This window comes from Artibeus jamaicensis, unplaced genomic scaffold (genome assembly GCF_021234435.1).
Source record: "Artibeus jamaicensis isolate MK-2021 breed Jamaican fruit bat unplaced genomic scaffold, CSHL_Jam_final contig_464, whole genome shotgun sequence".
NCBI classification, from domain to species: domain Eukaryota; kingdom Metazoa; phylum Chordata; class Mammalia; order Chiroptera; family Phyllostomidae; genus Artibeus; species Artibeus jamaicensis.
Genome location: NW_026521842.1, coordinates 4037050 through 4054225, shown reverse-complemented (window position 1 = coordinate 4054225; position 17176 = coordinate 4037050).

Below are 17176 nucleotides of genomic sequence, written 5' to 3'. Positions count from 1 at the left end.
TTTACTATAGTCTTACTGTTTTCTCTCTCCTTGGGTTATTTATGTCTATTGAATCACCGTGGTGGAAATACACTGTAGTGAGCTGTTACACATCTCCCCTGACTTCATGTTCAACGACTTCACATTGGTAGCTTGAAATTAGCCACAAGGAGAGCATTTACACCATGGAAATTGGCAGATGCTGCAAATCAGTTTTATCACCCCCAGAGAGCTGGTTGTTCAGCATGTACCAGCACACCTCTGTAACCACCTCATGGTAAACGGTCACATGCGTTGTCCATTATTATTGTTACTGATGAAGAGATTGAAGATTAGCTGTTGTTACTAACCACAGAGATTAAAGAACCTGCCAAAGGTATGGAAGGTCCATGTCTGGTTCTATTCACTGCAGCCGCAGAGCCAGCCCCTTAACCAGCTAGAACTCAAGGCACACCACAGAAGGGGTCAATAAATACTTACTGGGCAAATAACCAGACATTAAACTAATGGATCTCAAAACTGCTGGCAATGGAATTGCTTGAGGAACTTGGCTTTAATATGAATCCCCATGGCACCTCTTGTGCTGGGCTTCAGAACAGGCACTTTTAGCGAGTGTCCGAGAGGTTTTGATTCTAGACCCATCACTGTCTTAATCACCAGCCTCCAAAACCAGCCCGCTCCCACCTGCCTTCTGTGCCCACCTGACCTGCCATTGGCAAATGGCAGCTATGAGATGGGGAAGCACACAGGGTTATGGAAACCTTGCACACAGGCCTGAGCCAAGAAGGTGCTTGAAGGCCAAACAGTGTTCAGAGGCCTCCTCTGAGTGGCAGGGGTGATAGGGAGCAGGGTGGCTGAAAGTTACCTGGGGCCAAGAAGTCCTGGCCACATCTGTGCACACGGTAAGACAAAGCAGGGTATGGTGAACATGACACTTGGAAGTTTACAAGATGCAGCCACCTCCCTTCTGCTTTAGTCTTCCAATAACCCAATGAGATTAGCAGAGGAAGCACACTTGTTTACAGACCAGGAAACAGGCTTTGAGGTACTGGCCTAGGCTCATCACTGCTCAGACCTGGAGTCTCAATTTTCAAGCTGTGTTTTCCCTCAAAATCAGGTGTGAAACAGAGGGGTAGGAAAAATGAGGCTGGGGTCCCAGTATGTCGGTGTTTGTTCATTATCTTGGCTCTTCCACTCACTTGTTGTGTGGCCCTGGGCAAGCTTCTTAAGCTCTCTATGCCTTGGGTTTGCTCAACGAAAAAGAAAACCAGGAAAATGATTGGCAGGCTTCTGGTATGGTTGTTGCTAATTAACAGGTGTATAAATGCTTCTTAGGATGTTATACCAACTGGGTTCAATCATGTGAGAAACTGCAACCATAGTAACAGCTACAAGGACATTGTCACCTTTATATATAGTTTGTGGCATCTCATAGTTGGCTCTCTTCTTTGAAAGGCAGCGTACTCATTTGGGGCAAAGTTGGGAGGTGGCAGTGTCCAAGCCGAATTGGCCCCCAGGTTTTCCCTGGGCACATATTATGTGCTTACGCTTTGAAGTTCCCTCCTGCTCAACGGCCACGTGGAACGACAGCTACGAAGGTGCAGGCCGTAGTCCCAGGGGCACTGCGCAACCAACAGGCTTGCAAACTCCCTTATTCTCTAAACCTCTCCCAACGTGTGAAGTAGGATGACAAAGGAAATCGGCCCTGTAGAGTTTTGGTGAGCATGGAATTTAAAAAATTTTTTTCTTGTAAGATATTTTAAGTCTAGGGCATCAGATCCCAATCCTTGCTGTACATTTCATCTGAAAAGATTAAAAAAAAAGCCACTATGCCCGATCCTAGACCAACAGAATTAGAATTGGAAAGGTGATAGTGGTGATGATGATAATGGTGATGATGGTGATGGTGATGGTGGAGATGACAGTGACAATGATGATTATGAAAATGATGGTGATGGTGATAATGGTGGTGATGGTGACGGATGATCTGTTCTGCCTGCCTGGAATGTTCTCTTCTAATATCACTTCATGGTTTCTCCACTTCCTGCTTTCATGTCTGTACACCGATCAGTGCCTCCTCACAGAAGCCTTTCCTGAATGTCGCCCCATACGAACTGGTGCCCCCGCCCCCCCCATTCTTTGGCCAAGGCCGCCCTGCTCTTCCCTTCTTTGTTGCATGTCTCTCTTAGCTCACAGTATATCACACATCGATATACTGTGAGCTTTGTATGCTTATCAGCTGTCCCCACCAGATTATAAACTCCTGTGAAATCATATAGATCACACCTCAGAGTTACTCTGCCTGACACAAGCAAGATTACTTTGAAGAGTAATATTTTTCAAGTTCAAAGAGGTGGTAAAAATCACTGTTAGATGAAATTCTCTCTTCTTGGTTGGCCATTAGACTGAATATTTTAGGGACTGGGCTGAATGAGAAAGGAAAGAAAACACAAAAGCTAGACCGAGAGGAAGAGAAAATGAGAACAGAAATGTGGGCACGTGCACACTCACATACATGCGCATGCACTTGCACACAAATGCTCACGCACACGCTCACACCCTCACACACTCACATACACTCACACGCATACACTCACACACACTCACATTTACACACACTCACAATAAAGAACCATTAGCATATAAACAAAAGGTAGGGGTAACCCCTGAAGCCTTCCCTCTGACAGCCAGTGGCGGCAGTGATGAATTTGTGAAGTTATCTAATTTTCCACTGTTTTAATTAGAGACTTGGGCTCTGAGGCCTCACAGCTGGCGTCTCTGTGCTGCGTTCTGTTGCCTGACAGAGAAAAATGTCTTCTCTAATGTCAGCCAAGCTCTGAGCCTGACCTGAGCGAGCGAAACTTCTGGGATTCATAAACTTGTGGTTTCTGGGCAGAGTGTCGTTTGAACCAGGCCTCCTCCTCATGGGCCCCCTCAGAACCAAGGTGGGGGGACCACCACCCAGGAGGAGAGCTGGGGAGAAAGCAGGAACCAGGAAGCAGCCCTTGGGTCATTTCTCCAGGTTCCTGAGCCTTGTCCACGCGAAATGGAGTCTCCTTGTAGCTTCTAATTGAGCCCAGCTTGGAGAGGCAAATGCTCTGCTTCTCTGAGACAATGCCTTTGATTGCAGAGTGTGTTCTCTGAGTAATTTAATTTATTGCTCATCTTTTGCCAAGTGATCTTTTACAATGCTGCATTTGATGAACACGCAGCTGGGGCAGACGCTCTCCCCGCCGCTGCCGGCTCTCTGGCTGCTGTCTTCCTGTGACTCACTTTGAAAAGAGGCAGGATGGGAGGGGGAGGAGAGAGGGCCCTGGGGTCAGACACACTCACTTCCCACCTCTGCCCCTGGCCGGTGGGCACCTTGGGTAAGGGTCTCATCCTTGAGCCTCCTTTCTCATCTGCAAAATGACAATCATAAGAATGTTAGCTGGACAGGGGAGTAGTGGGGATTGAGAGGGAAAGATGTTACTAACTTAGGAAACAGAAAAGACCCCCATGAAGTTCAAGTTGGCTTTGGGTGAGGAAAATGCTTTAGATGAGTGATAATGCTCAGCATTGCTGAGACCACCCTAGAACAACAGGGTCCACTTTGATCAGAGCAGAAGTGAACTCGCTGCCTCTGAAGAACTGTTCAAAAGCAACGGTCAGGCCGCACCCTCCACTGCCTTCCAGCTTCCTGTCCATGGCTGGGGCCAACCCTCTAATCAACTTCTCAGGGGAGAAACCCCACCTTCTCCTCTATGCCCTGCACACGGTGGATGCCCAAGAGATGGTCACAGTTGCTGGTTCTGGAACAGTAAGGAAAATTACTGTGGCATCACGCTCATAGCAGGGAGGAGAAAGATGGCTGTGATCTGGTTTGCTGGTTGACCGTAAAAGAAGTTACCCCCCGATCATGAGCTCAGTGAGTGCTCAAAAGATACTCTCAGGCCGCCTTCTTGACCTGGCAATAAGTTAGCTTGGAATCACATGCAGAGGAGAATTGAAAACATGAGTCAATTGCCTACCTGCCTATTCATTTTTTAAAAAGGAAAGAAAGAAAGAAAGAAAGAAAGAAAGAAAGAAAGAAAGAAAGAAAGAAAGAAAGAAAGAAAGAAAGAAAGAAAAGAAACATTTTAACCCCGAAGGGGTTAAAATTTCAGGTGGCGTACCCCCAAAATGCTCAAACGGTTATTACAAATGGTCCCTTTTGATCACACAAAAATTAAATGGATCAAGCTACTTCCAAGCAGCTTCACTGTGTCCCAGAACAAAGTTCAAAAGTATGTACAGAAATACAAAAAATACCTGGCACCCATCAAGACAAGAATCACCATATCTGGCATCCACCTAAAACTTTACAGTATGCAAAGAATCAGGAAAATATAAGCCATGATGAGAAGAGAAAGTCAACTCATCAAAACTAACCAGAAACAATGCACGTGTAGAATGAGTAGACAAGGACATTAACAGTTGTTGAAGCCACTGCAACTGCGCGATAGCTGTATAGCAGGGGAGCAGGTCTCCCCCACCTGTGATCGGCCAACCGAATGGTCCTGGGGGGAGAAACTGAGAGCCTCAGCAGGAAGAGCAATGAGTGTTCTGGAAGGTCCGGAGTGAGGGGAGGAGAAGGTGGGAAAGACGGGGACAGAAAACTACAGCATGAGCCTGACAACCCCTTCTGGGATTGAGCTTCTCTCAGCCTCAATCCCAGAATCCACACCAAAAGACTAGTGTGGGAGGAAGACCCCCAGCACATTGGGTCAAGTTGGACTCAGGGGTCATTACCCACTGACACCTACCTTCTGGGTCTGTTGGGCAACTCAGATGATCTCCCTGAGTCTTGACTTTCTCCAGGGAGCTGGAAGGGAGCCCGTAACCCAAGGCATGGTGAGGGTTAAATGTGCATTTGCTCTTCTGGAGCGGGCGGCTCAGGGCCAGTCAGTCTGGGAGTGCTCAGCACCTAGTGCCTGCTTGTCCCACCCGTGTCATCACGTACCCCTCCCTCACTCACCTTGCTCAGTGCCCAGCATCAGCACTGGCCTGCCTGGCAGGCACCGGAGCTGCCCCAGCATCCTTGCCCCATCCTTCTCTCGGCCCTAGGGCTCTGATGGCCCCTATATCTGGGGTGATGTTTAAATGATCTATCTGCTGCCATGGCATGGCTTCCTGAAGACACTTGCTCTCTCCAGCCGCTCCAATGAGAAACAAGCTTAGGACATTGGTGGTGGGGGAGGAGCTTGGGGGATTGCTGAGCTGGCCGGAAGACTGGAGCTGCTGGTCATCCTCTTTGATGCCACTCAGGAGGGACGATGTAAGGGTGAATTTCTCCCAGAGGAAAGCAGAGATGAGGAAAGGAGAGAGAGACAGCTTGCTGATCACATCAGCGTATCTGGATCTAGCTGCACCTGAAGCTGAACTCCTCTCAGGTAACTGAGCTGATATTCTATTTTTCAACTCAGCCAAGTTGAGTTGGGCTTCCTGACATTTGCAAGCAATGAAGGCTGCACTGATCTAGTGACTCGCTCCCTCCGGGTCCCCACCTGTCAGAAAAGTGATTAGGGAAGCTCCTAAAGGATTACATTCTACTTAATGTAAGGCCCACCCTTCTCCATGGAAGCCCCTCAAGCTGGCAATCCCATAAAACCCGGGGTGGGGGAACCAGCAATTCTGACATGCCCCTCCCTCATCCTCTTTAATTCAAGCCCATGTCTTTACAGCATCCTGCAGGGGATCCCAATAAAGCTGGCAGCTGGATCTGTAGGGAAATATGAAGGCCTTGTCCCTTTCCAGTTAAATGCCTAATTAAAACTGAGTGCTGAGGTCCATGGGCTTGAGAACATTACCCATGTCCTGTCAGGTAGGGGAGTTCACCTCATCCCACTGGGCAGACACACAACCTGTATCTTCCCCTCGTAGGGGCTGAGGCTTGAGTGTGTCCTTGTCCCCGGGGTCGTTCCCACCCCCACGCTGCACTCCCAGGTCTGTTCTGCAGGCACTTTCCGCAGTGGAGACGGTGCGGCAGGGCAGGGATGGTATGAGTCGTGAAGGATGCAGTAATACAGCTGAAGCACAGCAGGTGCGCAAGGGGGCACGCTTGCAGCTCCCCACTCCCTCCCTCCTGCACCCTGGATTCCTCCTTGGTTCTCCCGCTCCTGCCTCCCTCTCTTTTTTGTATCTTTTTTCTATCTCTCCCTGTCCTCTCTCTGTCCCTTTCCCTATCTCTTACTCTTTATTTCTGTCCTTCCTCCTCCCTCTGTCTTCTCGTCAACATCTGTTACTTGTCTGATTGTCTGTCCATCTGTCCCAAACTCTCTACCTCTTGTCTCTACCTCTTTCCCCGCCCCATCTCTCCCTCTTCCACCCTCCCCCCACTTCTCTCTGTCTCTGTCTTTCTCTTCCACCCCAATCTCTTTCCCTCTCTCATCCCTCTGCCTCTTTCTTCCATCTCTATCTCCCTGCCCCCACCCCCCTTGACCACTGTCTTTCTTTCCCGTTCCCTTCGCCCCTCTGTCAGGCTCATGACCAACCATGGGAAATGCCCAGAGAGATGAAGACCCAACCCTTGGCTCCCTGCCACACTAAGCCAAGCCAGGCCCACATGACATAGCAGGGGACAAAGGCTTTGGCCACCTCATCCATCTTGACAAATCCTATGGGATCCCGAGAGGAATCCTGTGCTGATTCTGACAAAACCTCAGTCCCAGGTGACAGCGAGTGTGCAGAGTATTCAGGAAACTGAAGCCTGCCAATATTTTGGGAAGAACCCACCCCCATTAGCTCTTGGGCTGCCCTTCCAGGCTCTTCCTGTCTCCTTGGCCTTGACCAGAGCCTTCAAAATTTCAGCTCTGGAGGCTGAGCTGCCACAGGTCCCACTGGAGGCTGGACTGGCTGTGGACCAGAGTCCGGAACTGCCCGGTTCCATAGTAACCAGATGCATTTCTCAGGGCGGTCATAATAAACTGAGTACTTAAAACAAGGAAGATGTATTTTCTCTCAGGTTTGAAGGTCAGAAGTCTGAAATTGAGGTGTCGGCAGGGCCGTGCTCCCTCCGAAGGTTCAAGGGAAGAATTTATTCCCTGCCCTTGTCTGAGCTTCTGGCAACCCTGGGTGTTTCTTGGCTTGTACACACACCACTCCAGTCTCCGCTCCATCCTCACTTGGCCGTCTTCCCTCTGCGTGTCGGTCTTTGTGTCTCTTCCCTTCGTCTTATACAGAGTTAAGAGCCCACATACTCCAGTATGACCTCATCTCACCTGATCACATCTGCAGTGACCTTATGTGCAAATAAGGTCACATGTCCAGGAAGCATAAGAATTGGAGGGGGCACTCATTGGTGATTAGAGGCAGCATGTGTAGTGAGACCTGGGTAAGGGTTGGAACCACGCTCCGCTACATTGAGAAGATCACATAGCATCTCTGAGCCTCAGCCCTTGTCCCTAAGCCAGAGTGACAGTGCCACCCCACAGTGCCAGCACTCAGCAAGCATGAGTACAAAGCAGTGGGTACCCTCAGCACACAGTGCTTTGCAAAGGACCTAAGACATGCCGAGCAGCCCATTCAGTCCTGCGCTCTCACGACCCCGCCTTCCAGCCAGCCATAGCTCCTCCGCTCTGGCCGCCTGTCTGCAGGTGGGCAGAAGGGGTCCTGTGTGAGATAATACTGGGGAGTCCCAGGAAATATTGGGCCTTCACTGTCACTGGCACTCATCTCCAGCCCCAGTTGCAAACCCTGCAAGGACATGGCGCTGAGTGCTAGGGGAAGACAGGCCTTGGGGGCAGGAGGTGGGTGCTCTGAGCCCAGGCATCTGGGCGGAGGTATGGCAGGACCAAGAGCTTAGGGGCTGTGCAGACTGGGATTCGGTTCCAGCCACACCCTTTACACACAGCCTGGCTTTGAACGCATGGCTGAAGCTGTAGAGCCTTTGGTTACCATTTTATAAAGTAGCATCACCAACCTAAGTCACAAGGTAGTTGAGAGAAGTGAATGAGCTAATAAATTGTGAGGATGCTGTGTATGAACCACTTCACTTCCCTCTCTTTTGCCAACATCGTTCCTAAATCCTATGTGTGTATGAGAGATAGAGAGACAGAGAGAAGGGAGACAGACAGACAGAAACCAGCCAGAGAGGCCGGCCTGACTGACATTGAAAAGGTGGAGGAACAGGTGGAGGAAAGCTGTGGGGAAGAGAAGCTGTGTTGGCTGGGGCCCCTCTGAGAAACACTGGAGAGACTTAGAAATTGGAAGACAATATTTTATGAGATGTGCCGCTGTTGAGGATGAATTGACACCCACATGAGAGACTTTAAAAGGCCTATGTACAACGGGGACCAGCAAACCACAGCCGAATCCAGCCTACCACCAGCTTTTGTAAATAAAGCTTTATTGGAACACAGTGCCCCTCATTCATTTGCGAACTGTCTCTGGCTGCTTTAGCAACACGGTGGTTCTGTAGTTGCGAGCAAGACCGTGTGCCTGCAACCACAAATATGTTTATTCTCTGTCCCTCTACAGAGCTGTCAACCGAGCCCTGAAATGAAAGTTACAATCCCTTTATCTGGACCACTTTGCAGCCACACAATCCTTCCCTGGGGGCTGTTTCACAAGGGGACTCGGCCACAGGCAGTGCTGGAGTATGTGGGGTTTGTGTGCAAGCCACTTAGCCCGCATCTGAAGACCTTGCCTATAAAAATAAGGAACAGAGCAACAAGGAAAAGGCATCAGGGGCAAACCAGAAGTGGAAGAAGTGCCGGGACGGAAGTACTGACTCTCGAAGAAGGTGCGGTCAGAAAAGGGCAGGGCAGTGGGCCCACAGAAGCCAGAGACCTGCTCCCCTCCCCCAGCCCCTGTTTTCATGGTTCATTTCCCCCCTAATATTTGTCTAGTTCTTTTAATCCAGTCTCTAGTCTTCCACTGGCGCAGGTCCTAGAGAGAGCCGGAGTGGACGGCCGCACCCTGAACCCGGGTTTCGCCAGGCAGATACAGGTGGCTGTGGCCTCAGGTGACAGAATGCAGGAGGTGACTAGGACAGACTCTCAGGGGTCAGCATTCACCCTGATGCCCAGTCTTGTGGGGGAGCAGAACAGGCAGCCACCAGCTGCCCAGAGGAGTTTGGGAGGACTTCCCAGAGGGTGGGCCTTTGGATCTGGGCCTCAGGAACTGAGTAGCTGCTCATGAAACAGGCATGGAGGGCGCACCCGGCAGGCGAGGCCAGCGGCGCCCCTGCTCCCTCCTCTTCCTTCCTCTGACCAGGGCACAGGGACAGCCGGGACACTGCATGCTGTCACTAGGGCCTCCCAGAGGAAAAGTTTAAACAGGGCAAGCTCCTGAGACTGGGGTGGAAGGAAACGAAACTGCAGGTGGAAAGAGGACAGGAGGAGGAAATAAAATAGAGGAGAGCGAACAGTGAAGGGAAAAGGAGGGCGGAAGCGCCTGACATGGAAGACTGGGGATGCCGAAGCGTCAGCTCTTCAGAGATAACGGCTCAACGCATGGCTCAGCGGTGCCTGACAGTTACGTCTTTTGAGTAACTTGCATAGCACTTTTAGGGCGATACTGTTATTTTTTCCTGATGCTGCAGATGAGGCTTGGAAGAGACTAGCTCCATAACATGCCGCTTGGAAATGACAGAGTGGGACCTGAAATCGGGCCATCTGGCTCCAGTGCCCTCACTCTTGCACCTGGCCAGCCTCACCTGTCTCACTGGCCTCACCTGCCAATTGTCAACAGGATTTTCCTAGACACCAAGAAGTCAAGAGCTGGGGCTCAGCTGGCCTTGTCAGCCAGGTCCACCCTCCACTCCTGTTTCATGCGCAGTGACTCAGGGGGACATCTGCTCATTGCTCTCCCAGGTCTCCCACCTATGGAAGGGGACTCAGGGGACCAGGGGGCCTGGCTGGAGTGAGGGCCACAGCCAGGCTGCACTTGGCTGCTTCCAAAGCTGGTCATTGTCTGGCTGAGGTGGGGTCACCTCCACTAGCCCCCTGGCTTCCACTACTGCCTTTCGCCTTCGTGGATCTTCCCAGCTTTCTCCCATAGACAAGGGGAGACCCTCAAGTTCACTGCCATTTCCTGGCCTGCACCACCACTGCTGAGCGGCTGCCTGGGGCCTCCCACCGAGATAGCCAGCAGCAACTTGGCAAGATATGGAAGGCTGCCATGAGGATGGAGGACGGAGGGGGCAGTTCCAGTTCTGTGAAGACACTTGTCCGTTCTAGACTCCAGGCCCTTGTTCTCACTGATCTTGATGTTGGTCGGGGCCACCCTTGTTCTCATTTGAAAAAGCTCCCCACATCCTTGGGCATCCACCCCTTCGATGAAGATGTGTCTCCATTTCCTCTGAGCTTGTGCAGCTCGTGAGCTTGTGAAGGCCTTGCCTGTACCCTGCACAGAATGTGTGTTCACTGCTACATAAGGCCTCCCAACCTGCACCGACCATGAGCCAGGTACCACCGGAGCACTACCTCCCTCTCCCCCACTCCAGTGCCACCAGTGAGAGACCGAGCGAGGGCTTGGAGACCACCTCCAAAAGGTCACCAAGTCCGGCCCTGGAAAAGGCTTGTTTGTGCCTTCAGGAGAGCATCACGTCATCTCCGAGAGAAGAAAAGAGAGCTGCCTCTCCCCAAATCGCCAACCAGGTGTCCCTACCGCCGACTCTCCTCTGCCTTGAGTCCTCTAAAATCCAGGTCTGAGTCCAAGAGTTACAATAATATACATTCTGCAATGACTGACCTGGGGGGACATCCAGGGATTCTCAGGAAGTCATATTCCCTTCCATGAGCCCTGTTACCTTTTGCTGGGAAACACCCAGTTCCCACCAGAAACACACACACACACACACACACACACACACACTGCCCCCCAGAGAAGCCATCAATTTCCAGGCAGCCGAGCTAGTGCAGGACCCGGGTCGCCGACCGTGTCAGGTCGGCTGCACTCAGAACACCTGTCCTCCAGCAGGAACAGGCCTCTTCCGAGTAAACACACGGCGCTGGGAAGGGAATCCATCCGCCCGGCTCCGGACATCCTGGACAACAGTCAAAACGCTTCCTTCCACTGTCTTAGAGAAAAATGGCTTCTTCATCCAGCCAGTTCTTTTTTCCTTCTCGGCTGAAGACGCGTACTGAGAATGCTTTCCGAAACAAGCCAGAACAACCTGGAAATATTCCCTGGACTTAACAGAGTCTGATGTTTTTTTCTCATTCATTCCTTTATACCTTCATTTAGTCATTTAACAAAGCAATATTGAGCCCCCTGCTGCATAAATAGTGCCCTGTGCTAGGGGCATCGTGTAGAAACAGATCCCTTTCCAGGTGCTCTTGATCTGTTATTATCAACCCAAGTGCAGTTGTGGAGGCTAACTGTCCGCCAAAGTGCTGTGTTAGGGTCGCTGCTGGGAAGTGGCTACCCAGCCAGAAATTACACTTCCCAGCCCACCGGGCAAACAGGTGGGACTCTGTGACTTGAGACCAGTTTTCATCATCAGACAGTGAGCAGAAGGAATGTACGGGCCCAGGAGCTACAGAAGTGTGTGTCTAACCACGTCTCCTTTCCATCTGCATGCTGAGTGCAGAGGACCCAGCATCCTAGGGAAGGGCAGAGCCACAAGGTGGAAAGAGCCTGGGACCCAGAGCAACTACCTGGGAGCTCACCTTCATGAGACTGTTCTGTAAGCAGGAAACTGAGAAAACTTGATGGCGCCCATACAGTGTATCTAAGGTGTGGTCACCCACTGAATGACATTTCTGTCAATGGCAGGCGAATATACAACAGTGGTGTCCTAAGACTGTAATGAAACTGAAAAACTCTTATTGCCTAGAGACATCATAGAGTTGAAAACTGTAGCACAGTGCATTACTCACGTGTCTGCAGTGATGCTGGTGTAAACAGACCTACTGTGGTGGCAGTTGTACAAAAGTAGGGCATGTACAATGACATACATTGGTAATGTAATAAACAACTGTTACTGGCTTATTATTTACCATACTATACTTTGATCATCATTAAGAGTATACTTTACACGTTTTTACAAAGCTTTGCTCTGAAACATGCCGTGTTATGCTGGCAGCAGCCTCATACACTCGTGTTTACCACTTCTCTTGACTGCAGCAGCTTCTCTTCTGCTGGATTTAACCCCGGGCTGTCTGGTGCAGTGGCGTGCTGTGCAGGCTTGCAGCCTAAGGCCACAGGCTGCACATCACAGAGCCTGGGGTTGTGGTTGGCTATACCATCTAGGGTTGTGTAAGTGCACTCTGTGACATTTGCATGGCAACAAAATTGCCTAACAATGCTTTTCGCATAACGGATCCCCAATAGTTAATCAGCATGTGACCGCACAGAACCCTCCTCCTTAAGTGGAACAGAGCGCCCTGCACAGGCCATGGGAGGGACCGAGGGGCACTTTCACAGATGGTCAGCAGTAATCCAAAAGCCCTTTGGGAATCTACTAAGAACCGCTGCACCCTCATCCAGAAATTATGCCTATAATTGACATATGGATAATATTATGCATACTTGATCTAATTTCTATTGTGGGAGGATTATGTATTTCCCTAAAATCTATTTATGGGCATCTATGAAAATCCCATTGTAGAGGGGTTAATGTTTGAGAATTTAACTGCTAGTCAGAGTTATTAGTTGAAAGCAACAGAGCCCATCTCTAGCTGATAAAAAGAGAAAAGGAGTCTCTACAGACCCTGCTGTAGCAGATTACTGCTGGGAGGGCTGGAGAATCAAACTCAGAAGTTCCGCAGACCGAACAAATAAAATCCACTGCAGCACTCGGCCACTGAGGCTTGCCTGCCTTTGCTGCCTCCAACGCCCCTAGGGCTGCCCGAGCTGGGGACCCCAGGGAGCAGACTCTGAGGCAGGGCTGAGCTTGAGGGCTGATGACCAGGGAGAGGTCTCTGGAGCAAGGAGAGAAAAGCAGAATTGGACAGAGGGAGAAGCTGAGCTATGAGACAGTCCCAGCAAAGGACTTATCCACCCCCATGGGGACCTGGGAGCTGGGCTGGCCTCTCAGAGCTGTCCCAGGTCAGGGTGAGGTCCTGGGCCTTACACCCCTGTGAAGTCAGTCAGTGGATGCAGCCACCACCCAAAAGGACATGACCTTGCACGGATGCATCTCTCCTGCTCCGGTCATCCCCCCAAAAAGTTTATCTGCTGAATGTCTTCTCAGAGCCTGGGGGGCCGAGAGAGGGAAGTCCTCTTTCTCAAGGGGGATCTGGGCAGCACGGCCCAGTGCCCATTTGGCCCGGCCACCCCGTCAGAGAGAAGCAGTGATGACAAAGCTCCCGACTCAGTGTCCAGCACAGACGTGTCTGCCTGCAGGAGCGCAGGCCACGTGCCCTCATCCCAGGTGCAGGGGGGCTGGGGTGGTGACCACTGGGAATTTCCACTTCTGCCCTGAGCTCTGTCTGTTCCCTCCACAGCTTGGAAGGGGGAGATCGCCCAAACCCAGGGAGGATGCTCGCTACAGGCATAGGAGAGCTAGTGGTCGGTCAGGGGCCTGGCAGGGGACAGTTGCAGGGAGCTTAATGAAAGGACGCACTCTACAAAGTGTGTCGGGAAATCACAGATGGCGCAGAGCCTGGACCCAAGGGGAAGGGCAGGGCTTTTATAAACCAAGAGCAGGACATGTGCAGGCGGCCACCCATCAGAAGACCCGACGACCTGTCGGGAGTGTGGTGGGGCAACAAACGCCCTGCTTCCTCCTCCCACCTTTCAGGGAAGGGAAAGTCACCCGCCCAGCATGCCCCGAACTCTTACAATTAGGAAGAACCACCATCTATTGAGTTTTCACTCAGACATGCATGAATGTCATCTCATTTGCTCTCTCGGCCACCCCGAAACCGACTTTATTTCATCTGTTTGTGGCAGATACTTTTGGTGCCCTAGTTTTAGCTTTCGCCCTGGCCCTTTGGTGCCCCCTGACCTGAGCCCCAGAGCCAGCACCTGCCTATGTGACTCAAGGTTATTAACAGCCTGAGCTGACCGGAGAACTGAGGAGTGAGCGTCCTGCAGAGATGCCCCACTGATGATTATGAAAATGAAAATATAAATACCCCGGCCCCCTTGCCACCACTCCGGGTACCTCTAAGGTACATGCTTGCCTTTGGCTTCTACAGTTCCCAGTGAGGTTAAGCTCCAGTGGCCCGTGCTGGTAACCGGCTTAGCAGCACACTTAGCAGGGTTCCTTCCCTCCGGTCTGGCCTCCCACTCCGTGAGTGTACTGCCTGTGGTCACCTCGCCAGTGAACTTCTCACTCAAATCCATGTTGCAGGGTCTGCTTCCAGGGGAACCAAACTGAAACGAAGAAGCCCAGAGAGCGTAAGTGACCCACTCCAGGTCCCACAGCCTCATTCAGGCTGAGCGGCTAGGCCCGTTGCTTCATCTTTCCTCCCCTGGACCTCCCTGAGCCTCAGGTCTTGGAAATGGCGACATTTCCAAGTTCAGAGACTCCTCAAGTTCTTGGGTGTGTGCCTAGCAAATGTCAGGGTTCTGTCTTATGTGCACGAGGAATGGCACAGACTTCACTTTGCCAAGGAATGCTCTAGAAAGAGCCTGGCATTGCCTCTGGCCAGTAGCCAGCAGTGTTCCTCTCGGTGCTCAGAACGCAGGGCTGCTACTCCGGGCCACAGAGCAGACTTGTGAGGAGGATCTGCTCGGCATCAGGCGCAGTGAGCTTGAGGGCAAGAAGCAGTGCCTCTGGCAGGGCCTGCGCCTGGCACTCTGCATTTAGTGCTGTGCCCCATCCTCACTATGGCCCTTCCTAACTGTGGTTCTGAGCGTGCCACTCTCCCGTCCAAATCCCTGACTAGTTCCCTGGACAACTGCCGCAGTCATTCACCTGGACTCTGAATCCCTGTGAGTCCTGAGCCCCGGTCCCCACACCCTCCCCGCCCTACCCTCCACCATCTTCTCTGGCAGGGCCCTCAGCCCCACGGCGGTGGAGGGCGGAGAGTCTGAGCGGGAGCTGCAGCATGACTGTGAGCCGACACGCACCCCTAGCTCGGGGCTGGGCATGGTCTCTGTCTCACCCATCTGGCGACACTCTCAGCAATGGGGAAACTGAGGTACAGAGAGAGTGTATGTACCTTTAATTTGGTAGCATCGCTAATGATGAGATAAGCCTGAACTTAACAATTGTTATGTGAGTCTGCACACGCTACCCACCCAAGTGTTCAAAGAGCATTGGTCAAGTAGTCTGGATGGACGGGATGGCAAGGAGGGCCAAAGACACTGACAAGAGATGAAAATGAGGTTGAATGGGTGCTCTCAGAGGGCTTCCAGAAGGAGGCAGCATTTGAGCTTGGCTGGGTGGTGACCAGTGAATTGGCCATTTGGCTGGAAGAGCGTGTGCTCAGCACAGTTCTGGGAGACCAACCCTGTCAGAAGAGCTCCCGAAAAGACCAGAAAGGTAATTTTTCCAAGCTTCCCAATGGCAAGGCACAAGGGGCTGTTCATTGGGTGTGCCCATGTGAACACCCTCTTTTGTTGCAAGTTCCTGGGGCTTCTGAGTAGAGTGTGAAATCACATTTATACGAAGAGGTGGGAAACTTTCTGAGCAGTCATTTATCCCCCAAAATAGGTTTGCAAGTCTTGTGGGAGGCTGAGTCCGTGAATACTATTTCACACAGCCTGGGGCTTCTCCATCAACCCCTCGGCTCTGGCTGCCTGGGAGAGCAGCGTGGTTGGTTTCTCTTCTATTTTAGTCCCCTTGAATGTCTGGGTGTGCAGTCACCAACTGGATGTGTGTGTTTAATTTGGCAGTGGGATATTGGAAAGGGCTGGGAAGCCCTCGAGATATTTGGAACTGCCAAGGAGATGGTCATTGGCTTATAACAAATTTGCATTCCTATACATCAGCTCCTTGGGTCTGGGCTTAAAAAAGAGATTTATTCATCAACCTGCGTGGAATTTGGTCTTGGGGCCACTGGCTTTCATTCCTCTCCCCTGACCATGTAATCAATCATGTAAATACCGACTGTAAACGGTAAGGAACAATGGAGTCATATGGTGCATTTGTAAGATCCCGACATAGCTGGGGCTCAGTGGACAGTGGGGCTGGATGGGGTTTGGACACCAGAAGATTCATAGAGTCTCATTGCTATGGGCTAACGTGTGTGTGTCCCTCCCCTAAATTAATATGTTGAAGCCCTAGCCCCCCCACTGGGATGGTGTTTGGACATGGGACTTCTGGGAGGCCATTAGGATTAGGTAAAACCATGAGGATGGGGACCTCATGATGGGACTAGTGGCTTTATTAGAGGAAGAGAGAGAGAGATTGTGTTCTCTGCACATGAAGAACACAGGGAGGTGGTGGTGTACAGCCAGGGAGAGAGTTCTCACCAGCAACCAACCCTGCTGGCATCCTGAACTTGGACTTTCAGTCCCTAAAACTGTGGGACATAAATGTCCCACAGTTTCTGAAGCCACCCAGGCTGTGGTGTGTTGTCATGGCAGCCCGAGCTGATTAACACACACATGGAAGGCAGCACAGATGGTTGGGAGAGGTCTTGCCCAACCGTGAGCCGGGACAGAAACTGGGCTAATGAGAATTCAGTACCGAGAGGTTCGATAAGAGGATTGGGTGGAGGCAATCAGGAGGAGGCAGGGCTCACCCCCTCTTCCTATTAGTAATAGAAGCCCTTCCTGGAGTTTCAGCAGTACGCATGACCACCAAGCTAGAGAGCCAACTCCCCCACCTCCCCTTCAGCTGGGTGTGGTCACATGACAGCGTTCTCACCAAGGAGGTATGCAATTCCATGCCACTTCCTTGGAGAAATTTCTTGCCCTCCATTTCGAATTTCCTGCCCTGGAGGAGCACAGACATGGTGCTGGTGGGTCAGCTTCTATCACGTGGGCGAGTATATCACCCCAGGAGAGGACGGAGCAGGAGGAAGACTGAAGGGACCTGCATCCCTGGGGGACCCTGCGGAGTGCAGCTAGCTGCCCCGATCTGCCCACCACTTAGGGAGAACCAGGACTCCACTCGTGTGAGCCACTGGCCTGAGGCGTTTCTTTGTCACAGCAGTTGACCCTGAACCTGACTAATTCATGGGCTGAATTAGAACTTCCCTCTCTGTGGAAAAGTCCTTCTCATCTTGAAAGGATTTTGTTTTTATCTGAGGAAGAAGTTGGCTGTGCATCAAATGGCTTGTTATAATAGCAAGCGAGATAAGCTTTATTCAGAGCTGCGGCCCACGGGGTCGTG